This window comes from Episyrphus balteatus, chromosome 1 (genome assembly GCF_945859705.1).
Source record: "Episyrphus balteatus chromosome 1, idEpiBalt1.1, whole genome shotgun sequence".
Taxonomy (NCBI): domain Eukaryota; kingdom Metazoa; phylum Arthropoda; class Insecta; order Diptera; family Syrphidae; genus Episyrphus; species Episyrphus balteatus.
The window spans coordinates 105,304,605-105,316,883 of NC_079134.1; the positions used below are offsets into that span (position 1 = coordinate 105,304,605).

The 12,279-nt window shown below is 29.9% G+C and overlaps 1 protein-coding gene and 2 long non-coding RNA genes across 8 annotated transcripts in view; 1 reads left to right on the forward strand and 2 right to left on the reverse strand.

Annotated features, from left to right (window-relative positions):
* The window catches only part of LOC129907124 (ecdysone receptor), a 493,732-nt gene that overhangs the window by 418,093 nt on the left and 63,360 nt on the right, over positions 1-12,279 (forward strand). The gene's annotated exons all lie outside the window — the stretch shown is intronic.
* LOC129907129 (uncharacterized) overlaps positions 1-12,279 on the reverse strand; it is a 118,897-nt gene that overhangs the window by 33,412 nt on the left and 73,206 nt on the right. The gene's annotated exons all lie outside the window — the stretch shown is intronic.
* On the reverse strand, positions 10,407-10,972 carry LOC129907126 (uncharacterized). Its single transcript, XR_008770968.1, has 2 exons — positions 10,706-10,972; positions 10,407-10,633 (listed from the first exon to the last, which is right to left on the reverse strand). It is a non-coding gene; the product is annotated as an uncharacterized LOC129907126 (long non-coding RNA).

Consider the following 12,279-nt stretch of genomic DNA (forward strand, 5'->3'; position numbering starts at 1 on the left):
AGTTAGTTAGTTGGTTAGTTGGTTAGTTGGTTAGTAAGTTACAAGCAAAGCCAATAAAAGCGTATTAAAAAGAAACAAAATAGTTAAAGAAATATTTAATTAAATTTCAATATCTACACTAATACTGACCAAGAAGCAAATATTTAAGGTCAAATAATAAACAGCTCCTTTCTATTTGGGGATAGGTTTTTCTCAAAGAAATCATTATTGATCTTATTTTGAAAAGAAAAAAATACTCTTTTAACAATTTTGTTTTATATCTTTGCAGGTAAGAAATTTGAATCATCATTTAACTTAAAGTATGTACAGGTACACAAGTAAGTAGTTTATTTGTAATCATCCAATCCAATAACAGCTGAAACTAAAAATTAAAAAAAATGTATTTACCTGCTGCGATGTTACACAACCCTGTTTAAAATCAATTTTTGACCTAACTTAAAAATGCAAAAACGAAAACAGATCTATGATTTTAATGACAAACTTCATATTCCTAGCCCGTATTTAGCTGGTATGATCTCATATTTTATAAGTGTTGTGTGGCAATGGCATCTCCCCCGCATATACTTTATGTCTCACTCATACTAGTTGTGAAGAGAACAAATAATAAAAATTATTCAGAGGTTTGAATACTGAGAACTTCCAAAACTAGGTCAATTTTTGTGGTATTATTTATTTTCTCTTTTCACTGAGCATAAACTTCCCCCCAAAAAAGAACGCACGATCAGACACGTGACCTAAAAAACATCATACATACTACTGAAAACGAAAGCTTAAAAAAAAAGTGGATGGGAGAGTTTCCCATTCTGTCTTAACTTCTCTACTCTTTGTATATATCTCGATTGTGCGTAGAATTGAATTGAATTGAATGAGAAACAAACCTAAAAAAAACAGAACTTATTGAAGGAGAAAGGAAAGTAGCTATGTTTTGTTTGGCATTTTTTACTTGCGATATATGTAGGTACTATAGGGCAAGTTTAGGATTCGTAAAAAAAATCAAAATCGAGATAACAATTTTACACGACATTACGATGATGGAGAATGCCAAAATAGTGGGTCCGGCAATTCTGTCTGTATATACCTCGAGCTACAGCCCTAACGAGTGAAGTGATTTTCTTCAAACTTGGTAGTTCTATTTTGGGTTATTACCTAGAGGGGAAATTGAAATTTTTGTATGACCAAAATTAACGGTACCTGCCATATAACGGAAATAGGAAATTTAATTTTTTTTCAAAAACGGCTCTAGCGATTTGGATTAAAATTTTTTGTGTGTCAACTTTTGAAATAAAAAAAATATTTTTTGTACTGTATTAACGTTACCTGCCATAGAATTTTTTTTTTTGTTTCTGAATATCATCTCGTACAAGATTAACAAGATTTCAACGACAATTTTTGTACAAAAGCGTAATACATAGTAAAATTTTTCAAAAAAACACATTTTTGGATTAAATATTTATTTCAAAATTTGTTTTTTGAAAAATAAATTTTTTAAAAACGGTTTGGTGAAAAATTTTAAAATTTCGTTTTTTGTGTAAACTAATTATTTCTTCAAAATGGCAAAAATATTAGAAACTTTTTATGTAAATTTTTTTGGACTAAAGGCCATAAAAAGCTATATTGAATCAATAAATTTAACAAGTCCAATTAAATATAGTGCTTATTTTTCTATTTTACTGTAGTATATAGAATTTGTATTATAACTCCAATCTTCTTCTATACAAAAAATAATTTTTTTAAAAAGCGGCTCTAACGATTTTCGAAATTTTTTTTTCTTAAAAGTCTTTGTTAGATTTTTTTACTATTTATAAAATTCCTCAAAAATATCAAATTTTCCTTAATTTGTTCAGTAAAAAGCTTTAGCATTAGAGTAGCTTTTACGATAAGAGCAAGTACGTGCGACCCCAGGTGAGCATTTTATTTATTTTCAATACATAAATCTTTTAGCATTAATATAATATTATCTATTAAAAATGCAGAATTAACTAATAACAAATTACTTTTAACCTGTTAGTACCCTCAATTTGTACCATGGTACTCTAATTTAGTTTTGACTCTTCATCATCAAGGCCATTTAAACGTTTTTCCAATTTTCACTAACAAATACAGTCCTTCAGTGTTGTTAAAATAACTGCCATCACCGTATTCTAACAATGACGAAAATACCGTAAACACTTATTAATTTCTCGAATAAAATCAGTATAGATGTATAGAACATTCGGGGTTTTCCTAAATTGTGTGACATTTTATACCTAAATTTTCTTTTGAAATACCTTCTTTATACCTTCCTACATGAATTTCAAGGTCAGTTTTTGCATTATTTTTTGTTTCCAATTAAAAAAATATTGACTAAAAAAAAAATAATAAAAAAATGTAATTTAAAAAAATAAACTATCTGAGTGAATTTAAAAAAAAAATAATTTTTAATTACAAAATTAATTCAAATGAATTAAAAACTTTTTCTGACCTATTGCGGTTAAGAAAAGAGCAAATAGATAAAGCTCAGGAAAAGTTTTTAATTCGTTTTAATTAATTTTGTAAAATTATTTTTTTTTTAAATTCACTCAGATTGTTTAGTTTTTTAAATTACTTTCAGTAGTCTTTTTTTATGAAAACCTTATTTTCTTTAAGAAAATAAATTTGGCTTTAATAATAAGCCAACAAAATTAATACTCATTTACGTGTTTTTCGAATTAAATGATATGAAAGTGAAAAAAGAAAAAAAAAAACAACTTACAAAACGAAAAAAAATCGAGTTTGATGCGCAATGGCGGATAAACGGTTGTCCGCAGAAAAAAAAGTTTTGAGACAAACTAAAACTGTAATAAATTCTTGAAAAATGTTTCGAATCAGACGTAGTTTGGCAAAGATAAAGCCAGTTAAGGGTACAAAATTAGAGCAAAAATCATAAAAACCGTCATAACTCGAAAACGGTATGAAAACGAGAAAACTACCTCTTAAGTTTTTCGACTTTAAATGACCACAGGAATCCATGGTTTACGTTTTGGGCGTTGACTGTGGGACACCCTGTATATCATTTTAGAAATTCAATTGTACACGCATGCGCATTAGTAATACATACCTAAAGTTTTGTAAGTTCGAGTTTTTTATTTTAAAAAATGCTTAAAAATAATAAACCACCCAAAAAAGTGTTAAAAAAGGTTGTTATTTATTTAAAAAAAAAATCATATTTCGAAATATGGGGTTTTAAAAAAAAATCCGCCAAATTTTTTTTTCGTTGTTTCCAGTGACATTTTAAAAGTACCTATATATCGCACCCTCAGTACAAAAGAGCAATAAATCAAACAATGACGTTTTTGAGATAATGATGAGGAAATGTTGCTTTTTAAATTATCTTTCTTTTGAAGGACTTGTTGTTAACGTAAACGAAAAATTCGAAAGATTATGACTGTTTCTATCCAATTCCTACGATATTAAAAGTCAAACTCTTTCCTAATTCAAACAATTTTAAGAAATAAATTTATTAAAACTACAAAATAAACATAATGGTTCTTATAATATAGCTTTGACATTATGGAAATTGCTGTCCCATGGAAAGTTATAGGGGAAAGTTTAGAGTCAGTATGTATTTTGCAGAAGCGTTTTCTCGAAATGAACTTTTTTGAGTTCTCGCTCTTTTGCACTGAGGGTGCGATATGTAGCAGATTCTTGTATCTCTAATATTTTATTTTTAAATTTGAACTGCAATCTATACCACACTGCTTCAGGCGTAACGGGAGAAGATGGCGTCACTTTTTGATGGATGCAGCCGGGGTTCACCGATTTTTGTCAAAAAACCTTTCATCTTATTGGTACGTGAAAAACTATTGAACTTTCACGAGAATGTTTGGATGGCTGAGTTTCAATTTGGGAGTTAAGTTCGCAAACACTTGTTAAGTCTTGACAAACAATTTATTTATCTACCTCAAAAGAAGTTTTACAAATAAAAAATTGTGCCACTTCAAAATACAGCGAAAGACTTTTTTTAAAGTCAGCGAACAATTTTTTTTTCTTGAAAAAAAAATTGACAATTACACTGCTTCTGCCTTCTTAATTTTGTACTAAAATTAAACAGAGATATCTTCATATAAATACATACTCAAAATGTACGTATGTAATCCAACAATTTAAATTGCTTTTTTTTAACTACAATCTTTTCTTAACCCTCTTTGACATTGTATTTGTAGGAATTCAACTGAAGCATTACCTTTTCAGAAAAAAAAAACGCTTTATAATAAAACATAAAATAAGCACACATACTCGTATGTAATGATACTTCGAACAGTGTTGCCAGCTCTATCGGCGATTATAGACTAAACGAACTTTTCAATCGCTTTTTAAAATTGCGATTTGAATAAATCCAAATTAGATAATTATAATAATAATACTTATAATCTTAACTATATGCCGGTAAGACCTAAGGTCTTTTTTAAAAGCATACTGCACGGCACTAGTTAGAAGGAATAGAAAGATAGGAAAGAATTTTTTGTTGGTACAGTGAATTGAGAATAAGGTGATTATTATCTCATATGATCCCACGGGTGGCTTCCAAGCTGGGGGACAAAGAAAAGAATGCTGCCCGATGTGGGGCTCGAACCCACACCTCCAGGTTAGCAGTCAAGCACTACATCCACTGCATCATTGCCACCCCCGGTTGCGGTTGAAGATAAATTTTCTGAAAACTTCATTGTGAATAAGCCAAGTTTTACTCTCTTCTCACTCTTAAAATCAACTCCAAGCACAACAAGTCTAAGCACATATTCCTTTGTAATAAAATGTTGCAAGAGCACATTGGGAAATGGAAACTAAGCTTCTTAGGCTTTTATTGTGAACAGTGAACTCTGTTCCAAGACGCATACTGATGGAACTGAATTTATCAATAAATAAGCAATTTTTTTTTTTAATTTTGTTCTAGGTAAAGTCTTAAAAAAAGTATGGACATCGAAAATTCATCTTGATTTTCAATTTAATTATTGTAACCGTATGTGAGTAATGGACGCCACATGCGGTGTAGAGCCTTCCTTTCGACACAAGACATATGACTAAAAATATAATTCAATACTATTTTTTCGTAGCGGGACACATTATATATTATAATTTAAATTTATATAGCTATTTTGGTTTCTTTTTGCTATATTTGAATAATGCAAAACTTTTGATATGGAAAGACGTTTATTAAATTACGTTCTCAAAAATCATCAATCCCATACCAGATGAAATCCAATACTTACTTTCATTAGGTCCTAAGTACGCACTCCCTACTACTGTTCTCAAAAATCCCTCAGGTTATTAAGGGTTTCCGTAAGTAGAGATTACACTGTATTTGGTTTGTGTACTGTTAAGTAAGGGTTTTAAATTTAAAAAAAAACGTATGTTTAGTATTGAACATTGACCGCTTGAAAGAAAGACAGTTGGTAAAATCTTTATGAATTTAAAAGTAGATAATTAACTTACAGAATAGACAAGTGCGCATCCCTTCATTTATCACATTTTTATTATTTTTTCTTAGCTTCACTTTTTCCTCTTAGTCTTATAAAAATATTGGCAACACTGAGTTCCAAATTAACCCTCATACCTACCTAGAGATATTCAAATTAAAAAAATAAAAATTTAAATTTAAATTTAACCTTGCATATCTAAAAATATAGATACAAACATGACAACATGTGGGATTGTGGGTTCAATAAAACCTGACAAAAAATGTTTAGTTTATATTCTTGTCACTGGTGCTGGTCTGTAGTGCTGCTACCAACCAGCACCAAGTTTGATACAATAAACATCTAAATATGTAGCTATAATTTCTCAGTTGGTCCCTCCAATAATAAGCAAGGGGAAATGGCTCACAATTTTAGAAAACAAAGATAAACACATGGTTGGTAACTTTAATTAAGTTCTGGAGAAGTTAATTTTTTTTTAACTTCATTTAACTAAGGTAAAGCTTTTATATACATAATTAATGGAAGTTTGAATACACAAATCACAAACAAGTCATTGTATTATGTTATACGCCGTGTTTTTGTTTTGTGCTCGTCATTCGTGATCAAGGCCACCAAATTAGTCAAAATAACTTGAAAAACCAGAAAATTTTGTTTATAATTATTCTTAATGGACTCATCTTCCACAAATACATATGTTTCTTTTTTTGTTGTATCTAGATGATTGAAACATTTAATCCTTGTTGATAATTTCTTATGTAGTCTTATTTTAATAAAACCAAAGTTCATACATATGAGTATCGAGGATCAATATAAAAAGGTAGCTTCATTTTATCAAATAAAATAGAGCTTCAATCTCCGATTGATTTATAATATCATTTTTTCTGGTTTGTCGGATAAGTGATGGTGAGTTGTTCAGGATTAACTTTTTTGTAAGGATGGTGATAAAGGTTCCAGTTGTATATAACATTAGCTTGCAAATCTAATTTATTTTTATTATTTATTTAATATTTGAAATCTACTATAATGTATCCTCAGATTTTGCTTCGATTTAATATAAAATTATACATATACACTCCGCTTCAACTGAATAAGCACACGAATTTTCAAAGAAATGTTTTCCATTGAGCCTTAATGTATCATTTAATGATGCTTACTGTTTGCTTCAGAAAGAACAATTAAAAAATACCGCTATTTTTTTCGTGCTCTCTTACAAAGCGCCCCATTAGAAAAAATGCATTTTTTTGCGTCAACTGAATAGACACACGGTCATTCAAGGTCATTATCTTCATTGTTTATGAGAGCCTTGAGTTGATTGGCATACTAAATCAATGGTTGAAGTGTTCTTAGTGAAATTTGGTCTTTAAATTGAAATTAAAATTCATTTGTCAAAAGAAGAAGGATTGAACGGGCGTACTATAGCTACCAAAATTAACCGGAGTTTTAGTGTTGCCTGAGAAATTTTAAAAATATTTCTTTTGCATCAGATTTTGCCAAGCTATAAAAGTTTCTATGAGAAGTGCTCTAAAATATTTGATGAAAATTTAGTGAAAATGAGCGGTTACTACGCTAAAATTCTCAAATTTTAAATTTTTTCCTTTGTATAAACTACCAGCTCTACCATTCTACCAAGTTTAAAAATTCTACCATAATCAGAAGTGCTCTTAAATATTTGATGAAAATTGAGTGAAAATGAGCGTTTACCACGCCCCCTGGCTAAAATTCTCAAATTTTAATTTTTTTCCTTTGTTAAAACTACCAGCTCTACCATTCTATCAAGTTTCAAGATTCTACGACAGTCAAAAGTGCTCTAAAATGCGGGTGGCAATGGTGCAGTGGATGTAGTACTTGACTGCTAACCTGAAGGTTGTGGGTTCGAGCCCTACCTCAGGCAGCATTCTTTTCTTAATCCCCCAGCTTGGAAGCCACCCGTGGGACTTTATGAGATAATAATCATCTTATTCTCAATTCACTGTACCAACAAAAATTCTTTCCTATCTTTCTATTCCTTCTAATTAGTGCCGTGCAGTTGCATTTGTTTAATTAAATAGTTAAATTAAAAAAAAAAAAATATATATATATTTGATGAAAATTCAGCGAAAATGGACGGTTACCATGCACAGTGTGCAATTTTGTCAATCTAAAACAGTTTTTTCTAATTCCAAGCACACTTAATTTTTTTGATGCAAACCAGCTTAATATGTTAAATATGTATTTCTACAAGGGTTTTTTTGATGTTCAAAATTATATATCTAACTATATGTCCAATACACGTATTGATATGGTTTTTATTGTTAGAAATCTCGGGATTATGTTTAACAACAGATTGTCTTGGGACGACGACATAAACAGTGTTGTTTCAAAAATCTATGGCTCATTAAGGAGACTTTCGGTAACCAGAAACGTCCTTCCCTTGGAAGTAAAACTTAAACTTGTGAAATCTCTTATTGTCCCTATTATCAGATATGGCTGTGAACTTTTCTGTGATCCTAACACAAACACCTTTAGTAAACTCAAAGTTGTTGTTAACTCCTGTGCAAGATATGTTTTCAACCTTGGTCGTTACGACCATGTCTCTGAATATTCAAATCGCATGCTTGGATGTTTTTTAATTGTTCGTTACAACATTTTCTATCGATTTGGTGCACATTATTTTTGTTGAAACAAATAAAAAATAAGTAATATTAAGTCGAAGACGTTTTTTTGTTTAGCAATCTCTTACCTTATTATTTTATAAAGGGTGCTAGTATTGGCTAACAAAACTGTTGTAGTCCTTTAAGTTATACAATTTAAAAGAAAAATTAGCTTTCTACGACTTACGGGAGCCGAGTTATTATAATTTTAAGAAAGCATCATTCCGTAAGAAAATTTAAAAAAAATTTCCTTGTTTATAAGTCGAATAATAGTTTTCAGTGAGAGGGGTTGTTTTCATTGTTTCTTGTTATAAGAGGATTTGTCTCATGTTTTTCGTTGGTCATTTGGAACCTTTTTAAAAAATTAATTTCTCGGCTCTAGTGGGTCGTAGAGAGCTAATTTTTTTTTAAATTGTAGATCATTTAAAGGAGTATTTAATTTTGTTAACCAATACTTGCACCGTTTACAAAATAATAAGGAAAGAGTTTGCTAAACAAAAGAACGTCTTTGACTTAATATTACTTATTACTTGCTCTATAGGGCAAGTATTGGTTTCGTGTAGAAAAAAAAATTCGAGGTTTTCATCAAAACCAAGATTACGATGATGGAGAAGATCAAAAAAGTGGTTTTCGTCATGCCGTCCGTCGGTCTGTGCGTCTGTGTGTCAATCTGTACATCAAGCTAGGGCCTAAACGGATGGATGGATTTACTTGAAACTTGGTACAGATGATTTTTGCGTAATACCCTAGGTCCGTTTTTTTTTTAGTTTTTCAATATCTCTTTTTTAACGCATACCTCCCAAATACCGTTTTCGAGGTATTGCAATTTTTTCGAAAACGGCTCTAACGATTTTGATTAAATTTGGTGTACGTTATACTCTTATTGATTCTAACAAAACTGCGTTTTTGGTTTTCCTCAAAAAATTCGGAGAACGGAAATATGGCGTTGCCGTTTTTCAAAAATTGACATTTTTTAAGTTCATATATTTGATCAAAGCAAGTCAATTTTATTCAAAATTTAAAAGACATCACTTTGAAGTGTAAAATGTACAAAAAAAATTTAAAAAAAAGTTTTTGAAATTTTTTTTTTTTAATTTTGGATTTTTTTTCAACTTTCGATTTTTTTTAAATTTTTTTTTTCTCGACACTAAACAAAATCTTTAATTTCCAATAGATATTTAAGATAAAGATACTTTGAACTACAAGAGCAAGTACGTGCGACCCATTCGTGCATTTTATTTTGTATTTGTTTCAACAAAATAATGTGCACCAAATCGATAGAAAATGTTGTAAAGTTCGTTCATTTATCAACTGCTCGGTCATCTTTGGTGATAAAGAGTTGATTTTTTCTGTAAAATGCGGGAAATTAAAAGGGCTAAGGTTAGAAAAAAACCATAATATAAGCTTTTTTCGAAATAAAAACTAAAATGTGTTTTTTAACAACTAAAATTTGACTTTAACTTTTGTAGTAACTCACTTTAATACAAGGAAATTACATACAAAGATAGAAAATATTATAAGGAAGATAATGTATGTTTATTTTTTGGTCTACGACATACTGGAGCAAAGATATTAGCTTGGAAGTAAAATATCCAAAAAAATGCATTTTTTGTGAATAATTCCGCTAAAAAAAATGATCAGGTGGTGAGAAGTTGGGTTTAAGTCTTTTAAATATACCCCTATCGATCCATGGAATAAAAACTGACAGTGCCTCTGTGCGCCAGGTCAAATTACACTTTGACTGGAGTATATTTTGCCAACAAAAATTTTAAAAAGTCATTTTCAATTTGTAAAAATGTGATATACGATTTTTCAAAACATCAAAAAGTTAGTTTTTGCCCTATGAACCTGAACAAATAAAAAAAAATTATGGTTTCGCAGAATATACCAACGGAGATTTCAGGCCCAATAACACGATGGATACATATTTATAACGCTTCACAAAGTCAAAAATATGGGTCTAAGGTCTTAAAAAAGTAACAACACATTTTTTCTTATCCTTAGGGCCAGTTTGTTGACACTTGATTATCTTTAATCAGTGATTATTCCAGTTGATTATCGTAGAATCTGTTTGTTCACTAAAATTATAACCAAGGAATCTATGATTTGAGTAGTTAATTTGAGATTTCTTTAATCAGCCAATTTTCCTCGATTAGCACCATTTAATCAAGGATTTACTGAAATTCAGTTTGTTCATACTTGATTAGGTTCAGACAAAGAGGCATTACTAATACAATAAAAAAAATTGCGTTGTTGTTGTTTTTAAACAACAATGAACGAAAACTGACATTAGAATGAAGTTGCCCATAAAAAAAAAAAACAATTTTTTTGACTGTCACATAAATTAATAATAAAATATTTATTGAAATTGTAGAATATATTTTGTGATTGGATCGTTTCCTTATTGCAATTCACAAAAACAAAATAAAAATATGTAATTGAAATTGTCTTCAGCTATGTACAAAAATGCCTCTCAAGCTGCATCCTTTCTCGAAAATGTATTTTTTATGCAACAGTTTTTTTTCTTAAGCCTTGGAGAAATTCTTTTGGGCTTGACATTATAACATATTTCTGAAAACATATTCATAAATAAAAAAAAAGTTTTAAAATACTATAAATGGCTTTTAATAAGAATTTATTTACCTTCCTAACTGCAAACGCTCTTTTTAAATTAAAATAAACAAACAAAATGTCACAAACGTCAGCAAAATAAAAAAAAAAACTTAATTCTTGATTAAGTTTTGACAACAAAACTGGAAAATGGAACGATTTGAAGAAAATCCATGATTTGTTAATCAAGGTGAAAAAAAAGTGAACAAACGTTCTTTGATTATCACGGATCCTTAATTATGAATTAAGGGGAATCGGTGGTTATCAAATTGAGGATTTAACCCACTCTGAACAAACCGGCCCTTACACTATGATTGAATACCAAAAAAACACAAAAATATGAATTGTCAGCTAACTTCTATAGTAACGATATATGCAACGATTAGTTTCACGCGAAAAATTAAACTCGATTTATGTTCAAGACGCTGTAGAACGGCAAGTACAATTTTATTTTTTTTCTTTGTTAACATTTTATTGTATGAAGTTTTAGCTTTGATTCTAAATCAAAATATTTTTGTTGGGACGACTTCGAATTTTGAATAAAGTACCGCTTGATGTGCAAAATTGCACACTGTGCCACGCCTCAATTCTAAATCTCAAATTTTCGATTTTTTCGCTTGCATGCACCACAAGAACCATCGCTGTGCCAAATTACAAGTTTCTACGATAACGAGAAGTTCTCCATAATTTTGATGATCTGCCAGTGAGTGCGTCAGTCAGTTAGGGTTTTACAATTTTCGAATCACTATAAATATCTCAAAAACTACTGATTCTAAGTAGCTGAAATTTGATGAGGAGTTTGTTTTTTTCTGGTCCAACAAATGAAGCGAGTTTGAAGTTTCTCGACTCATGTAGAAAATTTTCACAAATAAATAGAAACTTGTAATTTATTTTTTGTTCACAAATTTGTTACTTGTAAACTACAAGTTTCGGTGAAACAGATAATGGATTTTTCACAAATTTAAAATTGTAGATGACAAGTACAATTTTGTGATCACAAGAAACTGGTGAAACAAAATTTATCGATTTTTTTACAAATATGTATTGTGAAAATTACTTGTAATTACAAATTCGTAAGTTGGTGATATAGGACCCAGGTATATATGAGGCGCTCAGCTTCAAAACGGCCTACCCCACATATTCAAAGAAATTAAACTGTGTACACAGATCCAACCGCAATAAAACAATTTATAATATAAAAATACATTTCCATTAAATTATACTAATTAGAGTTACAATTAGAGCCAAAAACTCTTGTCACTCTATTGGGAGCCATTTTGGCTTCACAGACAAAATTTAGTTTCGGAATAAAAAAAATATGAGACCTTAGTCCAAAAGTATAGAAAACAGTCCTAACTAAAAAAAAATACAAACTAAGGATTAAAAAATATTTTTTTATAACTATACTCTGTCCATTAAAAATTGTCAGAACAGGCCTTATGGGAAAGCTTTTATTCGAATCAGTGGGACCAAACTATTTCACAAAAGTACACACTAACACATATGCCCCTGAAATACATAAGAAAACCACAGACGTGGCATGGCATTGTTATTGTAATTTCTTTATCAATCGACCCACATCCTCCTATGACCTATCTGCCACACGA